A 10,088-nucleotide genomic window follows, 5' to 3' on the forward strand; every position below is an offset into this window, starting at 1 on the left:
GACATTAATTATTCCTATAAAAATGGCATCACAACTTCTTCCTTCACAATATGCTTCTCAATTCTTTTCCTCAAGTGGTGTCCATTTCTAGGTTTAAATGGGATTTTTCTATACCATTTTGATCCAAAAAGACTAAGTTATCTCTTAATAATTTCCTTTTTACATTTTGATTCACTCACCGGAAATCGGATTTGAGAAAATGAGTACACTACAGTCATCTATATTGAACGTAGATCGACGGTATATCATTTAATTTCAATAAATTAAATGTTTCATCACATTTATTGTTGGTCAAAGTCCTTTGACCAAGCACGATTCCAACAAAATGACCGATATGTGTTTTTTGCATGCTAGCATTCGAGGAATCGTTCATGCATCAAAAGCTTCTCATTCCTGATGGACGTACGTTGTGTGTCGGACTGATTGTCTTCCCCTTTTTCCAAAGTACAAAGGACAAGCCCCTCTGCTTTGCGAGCGAGACAGATAATGTTGTTGGATGAATATGACTTATTATTGCTGAGGATCCATACTGTAGAGAGATATGACTAAATTGTAGAGGAACATTGGAGAAGAGTCTCAAATATCCCAAAGTCAAGCAATTACCAAGTGAAGTAAAAAGAAAATTAGGAGAAAATATTGTAATTGATACATTATCATTTAGTCTAGAAATAGGTTATTCTTTATCTAAAATACATTTTATTGAATCCTATATTAAGGAGAAGAATGAACAGAAATAAAACTCGACAGAAAGTATTCTACTCCAATCTCTTCTCTCTATTTCAAACATGGTATCAGAGCGGGTAAGGACTCAGGAAAATTTCATTCCAGTCCATAAGCCTTTCTCGACAATTTTTTTTGCACCTGCAAAAATCAGAAACCATGTCAGATTCAGAGAAATCTGACACCAAAACACCAAAAAAAACGATGGAAACATCAAGCCAAAGTTCGCCCATTGATAAGGCCAATTTCATGCATCGGTTATGTGATGAAAAATCACCATTTACTGGGTCTAACACATTGTTTAAGCCAGGTGTGTGAAGGAATTCGCCAGGTCCAGGAAGAACTGAAGGCAGTGGACCAGCGAAGGAAAAAAAAAGGCGAAAAGTGAGCAGGATCAAGGAAGAAAAAGGCTAGACGAAGGGGAGTCCGAAGCTGAGGGCAAAAAAAACTATTCACACAAAAGAGCCCCAGCTGGACCCACATCCACGCCTATATAAGGAGGAGCATGCAACACACAAGGGAGATAGACGATTTAGCTCTCAGCTCACACACACACACACACTTGGGAAAAATGGGAATTCTGGGGTAGCGTAGTGGTTTCATCTTCTGAAAATTTGTGCAACACCGTCCTCAAGGAGGGCGAAGATACAATCGTTTACTTTTTAGCACTTGTGTTTTGATTTCCGTCGAACTTCACCGTTTTCGAAGTCGATTGTCTGTTTTGCTACTTGGTTTCTATCTATGAATTTTATTTACGTCATGATGGTGTTGATTCTGTGTTGATTTATGTTGATTTTATGTTTTGAGGAGTTTTGTTTCGGAGGTTGATTGTTATTATCTGTGTTGGATGTTTTATGTACTTGATCTGGGAAATATGAGTTGATCTGTGGTTGTTATTGTTGATCTGTGGAGAATCGGCGAATCTGTAGTTATGGAGATGATTTTGATCGGAGTTTGTTTCGGATGCTTGGATTCGGAGTGGATTTAGCATCCGAAGTGTGGATCTGAACAGGGGAATTGAATTGTGCATGGATTCTGAATTTCTGCTTTCGTTTTCGCTTTACTTCATCTAGGAGATAGAGATCTGAATTTTTGTTGGGTTTCTCGGCGTTTTTCTGACGTCCGATTTGTTGGTCGCCGTTGAGTTGCCAGCGTTGTACTGTTTCATCATGTTTCAGTTAAATTCCGATGATGCTTTGCGTTTTGTAGGTAGTTAGGCTTAGCGTTGGTTATTTTACAGCTTTTTGGTCGTACGTTTCTATTTTTGGGAAGATGGTCCCCACTGCATGCATCGAGTCTGTCTAGCTAGATTAGTTAGCAATATTACTAGATCTATGAAGTTTGTTGAGATAGTGATGATATGGTGCCAAATCTGTGTTACGTGGTTGTTACCGTTTCTTAGATCTAGATATAGTTAAATTTCTTTTCCTTTGCCTAGTATAAGTTCCTCAACCCAAGTTGCGTGACAGCAGCCATACCACCCAAAAGCCCTTTAAATGCATGATTTCGCATCTGTCCTCGTGGGATCGATCCCTACTTCCCTATACTAATTCTAGTATATGCGGGTTGAGGGTTTTGAATCCAACGACCGAGATCTTTCAGCGTTCTGTGAGTTCCTAGACCTTGTGATCTAGTGGATTCTCTGGACCGAGGAAGCTTGATATTCCTTTTTGTGCACGCAGTATAAAAATATCAGAGTATCAAATGGTGCCATTGCCGGGGATGGATGGCGTTTTTTTCAATTGTGTTTAGATGGTTTTTGGTGTATATAGTTTAATTTCTTTTTGTTTCGTTGTTGTTGTTTCCAGTTTATGAACGCGGGCTCCTATTTCGGAAGTCGTGGCAGGTCAAGGAGTCTACATCCACTGTCACCACCAGATCAGGGTTAAGGACAGTAGATCCATTCCCATTCGAATCAGAAAGTGAGAAGGAGTGGAACTCATCGGGAGGAGAGGACCCCAAGTCGTCTACAGAAACAGAGCATTCCGAGACCGAGGAAGAGGAAGACGTAGATATGGCATACTTGGAAGATCCCGATCCGGAGATAGGTTCACTCACCGCGCATCTGGACGGTGAGCCCGCCCATGCCATAGTCTCGAACCAGCGCCGGAGGTCTATTGATATCAAGACAAATGTGCTAGGAGTTTTACCCACATTCTCTGGACGAAGGAATGAATGTCCTTACGAATTCCTAAACGAGTTTAGTAAGCTGTGCAGCATCCAAAAGCGACCCAACGAGGCGACTGAGGAGGACTACCGTTTGCGTGCAATCCCGTTTGCCCTTAAGGGGGAGGCTAATACTTGGCTGCTGAGGCTCCCACCAGACTCGATCAACACATGGAAGGATTTCAAGCTGGAATTCTTGGATTATTTTTTCCCGTCCAACAAGACGATCGCGCTGAAGAAGGAGATCCAGGAATGCAAGCAAGAGAACGATGAGTCTCTGAGCTCTTACTGGTCCCGATTCAAGGGACTGTTGGATGCTTGTCCGAACCACAGGATGATCGAGGCGGAGACTTACTATTTGTTTTACGAAGGTGCAAACCCTGAATCAAAAGATTTCATGAATTCCTCGAGCGGGAGAAATTTTACCAAGAATAAGGCAAGTGAAGCCAGAGAAACTTTGGGGAGATTGATCGAGGCGAAGAAGGCCTATGATAACCCGCGGAGCATTATGAGAAGGGGATCGGCCAATGCAGTGACAGAGCAAGATGATAAGAAGGTGGAGGCCAGGATAGATAAGTTGGAGAAAGCACTGTTGAATGCAATTGAGAAGTACAACCCTCATGCCCCACAAGAGAATGAGAAACCCCCAGGTCCAGAGGAAAGGAAACTTCAACCTTATTACGGTCAACCCTGTGAAGGAGAGTATCAAGCCCAGGCGAATTCGATGGGGAGCTGGAATCCGGATGGAAGTTGGAATCAGGGAAGGCAAAAGGAAGCCCCGTGGAGAACTCACCCTAATTTTAGATGGACTGACAACGATACAAGTCAACCACCCCCACTGCAGATCACAAATTATTCACACCCTCCGGAGAGGCAGTCCAAATGGTTAGGGAGAAATCAGGAGGGGTAGCAACAATTGGGATACAGGACTCAGGATCATACTAATTGGGGAAGCAGAAATCAGAACAATCCAGGGAGCTCCTATGTGCCACCACACCAGGGGAATAACCAAGAAAATTATCAGAATTCCCAACCTAACCACCAAGGGAATCAAGGATCTAGCAACCAGTACAATAACCACCAAGGGAATCAAGGGAATTATCGGCAGAACCAAGGGCAGAACCAAGGTCTAAGGGTCAAATTCAAATCAATTCAACTCCAAACCACAAAGGAATCTGGATGACATGGTCCACGAACTAGTGAATTCGCAGCAGTTCATGCAGAATAACCTGCATTCCAACAATGACGTGGTGCACAAACTGCAAGACGCCCAGTTGGAACACAAAGCAGCCATGGACATGATGGCAAAGCAGCTGTCTCAGATTGCGGTTTCTTTGAATGAGATGCGGGGAAATGAAGGAAAACTTCCTGCCACAGTCAAGCCGCTTGACCGAGCAAACATTAGTCAGATCACCTTGATATCAGGGCGGGGCTATGAAGGACCGACGCTGGAGATCGATGAAGACACACCCGCACAGCCAAGTAAGGGGGAGGAGAGCCAAGTGTTTCACAAGGACAACTCTAGACCCAGAGAAGTTCATGTTTAGGATGACCTCCAGAAGGGAGATTTAGAGAGATCTTTACCTCGAGCAGCTGATCCATTTTTCCTAGATCCAGAGTCTGAGTTAGAAAGTAAGGGAGTGAGTAGGGAAACTGGCGAAACCCCAGCTGGGAGTTCCACAAATGCGGTAAAGCGAGTGAAGAGTTGATTTTCTGCTTGCTGTATCCTATCAATTTCTAATTACACACTTCCTAGATCCAGTAAATCAACTAGATCACAAGGTCTAGAGACTCACAAGACTGGAAGTCTGGTCGTTGGTACGCAAGCAAACCTTCAAAACCCTCAACCACAGATACTAAACTAGCACAGGGAAGTAGGGATCGATCCCACAGAGATGGACTCGTAAAATACATGCGTAGAGAATTGGAAACTATTTTTGGGTTGGCTGCTGCCACGCATATTTTGGGTTGAGGAATTTAACTAAGTGAATTTGGAAATAAAGTACGCTATGCTAACTGCTAGATCTAGGCGAAAATGAATTTTGCATAAGAACTAAGTCAAATCAACTACTAGATCTGGGACTTCTACGAACATATCTAGACCAAGGAGATTAAATCAAGTGGGGACCAAACTCTGAAAAAGGTAAGTACGGACAGAATCGAATCTGCAGCCTAACTAACTAAAGCATCAACTGAAAATGACTTCATCTTCTTCAACGAACACAAATAAATGCAGAGATCGAGAAAAACAAACTCAGATGTAGATTGGAAACATAATTTTAACGGTAAACGAAACAACGACGGAAATCACACTACTAGACGAAGCAAACCAAGCAGAACAAAATCCCCATAATCTCATGCACAAATTTCACCTCCCCTGTTCAGATCCACACTTCGGATGCTAAATCCACTCCGGATCCAAGCATCCGAACAAAAATCCAACCGAACACAACTTCAATACCACGATTCTCGAATCTCCTAAAATATTCAGCAACAAATTCAAGAGAACATCTCAAATAAACAAACCAAAATAGCAAGCGTCATAATAATCAACACGAAATCCAACTTCATCAAGGCAAATCAAACGTAAACAGAACGGATAAACTGATTCAGCAACAAAACAACAAGCTCGACTTCCAAACGTGAAGTTCGAGACTGAACTGAGTACCAAACAGAAATTTTAAAAGAACAATTGTTTCTTCGCCCTCAAGGGACGGTGATGCACTGATACGAGACTCCTGAAAACGAAAACCACCCCAAATTTCCCATATCCCTAGTGTGTGTGCTAAGAGCGTGACTGTGTGTGGAGTGTAACCGATCTGCCATTCTTGTTGCGCACTCCTTTATTTATAAGCTTCGAGGTGGGGCCCAGCGAGGTATTGATTGACTTGATTGCCCTCAGCTTTTGGCTTCCTTCCTCTAGCTTTTCCTCGTGATTCCGTTCCTGCTCCTCGCTAGATATCCTCCTCCAGCATCTCCTGGATCTAGCGCTACACACACACCTGGCTTAACAAAACTTGTTAGATCCAGCAGAAATGTGATGTTTTTCACTACATAACCAATGCATGAAATTAGCCTTATCAAACTGCTCACACTTAAACCATACTTGTCCTCAAGTATAAAGACAAGAAGAAAAGAAGAATAAGGCGAATTTCAAGCATGGTTATCCCCTTGACCGACTCTACAGACTCTAGACAAAACTACTACACTTAGACACTAAAACAAAGAATACATAATCACATAAGATGAAAACACATAAACACATATGCATGAACTGGTTTCAACTTTTAGACAACCGTCCCCACAAGATTAAGGTCAATCCAACAGGCTGCACTCCTCCAAATAGGCCCTTTTCTCCCCTCTACCTAGCCAATCTGTCAGCTCGTCAAGATAGCCTTTTACTTCCCCAATTGTTAGATTCACTCGATCGCTCATTCCTTACCAGGGATGTTAGGACCGATTCTCTCTTAAGTTATTGCCAAACCACTGAAACCTCGGGTTATGAGAATTCCTCCTTCTATCCTCCGTCACTATCCCCCTTTTTTTCTTTTTTTTTTTTTCTTTCTGGACTTCGTCCAGCTTATACCTCCTTGATTTCCTGGACTTCGTCCAGCTTATACCTCCTTGATTTCCTGGACTTCGTCCAGCTTATACCTCCTTGATTTTTTTCTCTCTTTTTATTTCCTCCTCTGGACTTCGTCCAGCTTATACCTCCAGATTTTATGATTATATATTTTCTCCTTTCCCCCTTTTTTATTTATATTTTTTTTTTTTTTTCTTCTCTTTTCCTTCAGCATTCAGTGGCAGACTTTTGACATATGTTAGCTCTAAGTGTTATCACAGGCTTATAACTCACCTCTAGAGTAGGGCTTCACAACTGAGCAAGTAAAGGCATTTACTATCGTTCTCGCTTCATTCAGATTGGTTCGGCTTACTAAAGAATCAGGCTTCTAAGTTGGAATACCTCCTATTTTCAATTGCTCTCCCTAAGGGAATCTGCCGTATTATATCCACTAGTTCATGCGACACACCCCTAGACCTACGACTCCTCAAAGCATAATAACACTGCATTGATTCCTCTCCCCCTCCCACTTCACTCAAGCTTGTCCTCAAGCCATCGTCGTGAAGGGGGGAAAACAGAGAATTCAATGCAGAATTAAACAACAATTTCACTTCTCACACTTAGACCGAGCAACGGGCTAAGTGGGAGAAGAATAAACCAACAGAAAACATAGAACTTCTCACACTTAGACCAAGCATTGGGCTAAGTGGGAGAAGATAGCATAAAACACAGCAACGCATGGAAATAAAACACAGAAAAAGAAACACAAAAACTAAAATTTACTTGGTCTGGGGAAATTGCTCATTTCTGGGGCTGGCTCCCGCGAGAGCCAGACGGTGGTGGAACACTGGGGCGGTTTGTTTTCACTTTCTTCTTCGCTGGTTGCTCCAGCTCTTCCTTTCCTTCTGCAGCTTGATCGAGTCCTGGTTTCCTCATTAGCATTTTCGTCCTCGGTGGATTTGGAACTTTCTCGGGAATAGTCGGGGTGGTCAACTGCTGGAATGGCTTGATCGAGGGACTGCTGTGGATGATCTTCTGTGCCTCGCCACTTGACCCAGGAGTCGACTTCGACTGGGTCAAGGGAAGCGTCTGATGCAGCCATTTCAACATCCGCGTAGATATCTCCACAGCTTCCGCCACTCTTTCACTTTGTTTGGCACATTTCGTGGCCAAATCTGCTACGTTGCTGCTCAGAACTTTTACTTCTTCCCGACTCCCATTGAGTTCCTTCTGTATTCCCCCGAGTTCCTTCATCATCTCCTTTTTCATCAGTTGCATTTCCTTTTTCATGTCCTGCACCTCCTTCCTAAGCTCTTCCACCTCTTCACTTGGCATGGCCTCCTCAGCTTCCTCTAATTGATTCCCTTGACCGCGACCTAAAAAAATATGAAGACCCCAGACTCCTGGGTCAAGGTTAAAGTACGAGACATAAACCCCCTTTGAGTTTGGGTCTTCGAAAATATTTTTGGAAATTTTTGAATTTTTATTTTGTTTGGATTTTCTTTGTCTTCTAAAGCAATTAAACTATGTACAATTACCTTTGAATATTCTCGAATCCCCTGGATCAGTGTGTAAAAACATAAACATTTCTCTTGACCCAGGAGTTTATCGAGAATATTCCTTTGTCTGGCTAAGTGATAACTGAGAGCGCACGTAGTGGTATTTCCTCCACTACGCATAGCTCAGAATTATCCCTATAGACTTTCAATCGATGGCCATTAACAAGAAAAGGGACCGAGTTAGGAGCACTTCCCTGGATTTCCACTGCTCCGTGTGCGCGGAGGCCAACGATGGTATATGGACCTACCCACTTTGACTTCAACTTCCCTGGCATTAGCTTGAGTCTGGACTGAAATAGAAGTACTTTCTGCCCCACCTGAAGTTCCTTGACCCGGAGGTTCTTGTCATGCCAGAGCTTCGTTCTTTCCTTGTACCACATTGCTGAATCGAATGCCTCTAGCCGTAGTTCCTCCAGCTCCTGTAATTGCAGCTTCCTTTCTTCTTCACATGCCACAGACTTCATATTCATCTTCTTAATGGCCCAATATGCCTTGTGCTCCACTTCCACGGGTAAGTGACACATTTTCCCAAACACCAACCTATAGGGTGACATCCCGATTGGTGTCTTGTAAGCAGTCCTATACGCCCACAAAGCATCGTCAAGGCGTTTACTCCAATCCTTCCTTGTGGTGTTAACTGATTTTTCCAGAATACTCTTTATCTCCCTATTAGAGACTTCAGCTTGCCCATTCGATTGGGGGTGATATGGTGTAGACAATCTATGATGCACGCCGTATTTTCTCATGAGCGCTTCAATAGTGCGGTTGCAAAAGTGTGTTCCTTGATCTGAGATAATCGCTCTAGGAACTCCATATCTGCTGAAGATGTTTGACTTTAGAAACTTGGCCACCTCCTTAGACTCACAAGTGGGCGTAGCCTTCGCCTCTATCCATTTGGAAACGTAGTCTACCGCAACCAATATGTAAGCATTTCCATATGACGACGGAAATGGGCCCATAAAATCCATCCCCCAGACATCGAAAATTTCGCAAATCACTATGGGCACTTGGGGCATCTCATCTCGCCTCGAGATTCCCCCTGTCTGTTGACATCTTTCGCAGCATTGACAGTATTCAAAGGCATCCTTGTTCAATGTAGGCCAGTAGAATCCACTGTCTAAAACTTTCCTTGCGGTTCTCCTTGGTCCGAAATGCCCTCCACACGCCAAGGAGTGACAATGATGGAGTACATCTCTTTGTTCCCATTCAGGAATGCAGCGTCGAATTATCTGATCTGCGCACATCTTCCAAAGATAAGGATCATCCCAGAAGTAATATTTGGCTTCGCTTTTAAGCTTCATCTTCTGGGCCCGGGAAGCTTCCTCTGAACTTGGCACCTCTCCCGTGACCAAGTAATTTGCCAGGTCGGCGTACCATGGTTCTGCGTTACGTACGCGCTTTCCTCGATCAGATTCTCCTGGACCGGTTAAAACTAAGACAGATTCCCAGCTTATCGGTCTAGGTGGTTCGTCCATATAGTACAAATGCTCTTCGGGAAAAACATCGGGAATAGCCTCGTCCGTATCTCCTTGATGAATTCTACTCAAGTGGTCAGCCACTCGATTCTCTGTTCCTCTTTTGTCTCTTACTTCCCAATCAAACTCCTGTAGAAGTAGGACCCATCGAATTAGCCTTGGCTTTGATTCTTTCTTAGCTAGCAAGTACTTTATTGCTGCATGATCAGTGAAAACAATAACCCTTGACCCAAGAAGATAAGGGCGGAATTTTTCGAACGAGTAGACGACAGCCAACATTTCCTTCTCCGTAGTATCGTAATTCTTCTGAGCTTGATTTAGTGTCTTGGACGCATAGAGAATTACGTAGTTTTTCCCATCTATCTTCTGCCCTAGGACGGCTCCCACAGCGAAATCGCTCGCGTCGCACATTATCTCAAAAGGGTGATTCCAGTCCGGTGCCCTGATAATTGGTGCGGACACTAGTCTCTCCTTGAGCAATTGAAATGCCCTCTTGCATCCCTCATCAAACTCGAACTCCACATCGTTGTGCAGCAAATGAGTGAGTGGTTGCGCAATTTTTGCAAAGTCCTTGATAAACCTTCGATAAAACCCTGCGTGACCGAG

Source organism: Salvia hispanica, chromosome 2 (assembly GCF_029641045.1).
Source record: "Salvia hispanica isolate PSC_SH4W2 chromosome 2, Shi_PSC_v1, whole genome shotgun sequence".
Taxonomy (NCBI): Eukaryota; Viridiplantae; Streptophyta; class Magnoliopsida; order Lamiales; family Lamiaceae; genus Salvia; species Salvia hispanica.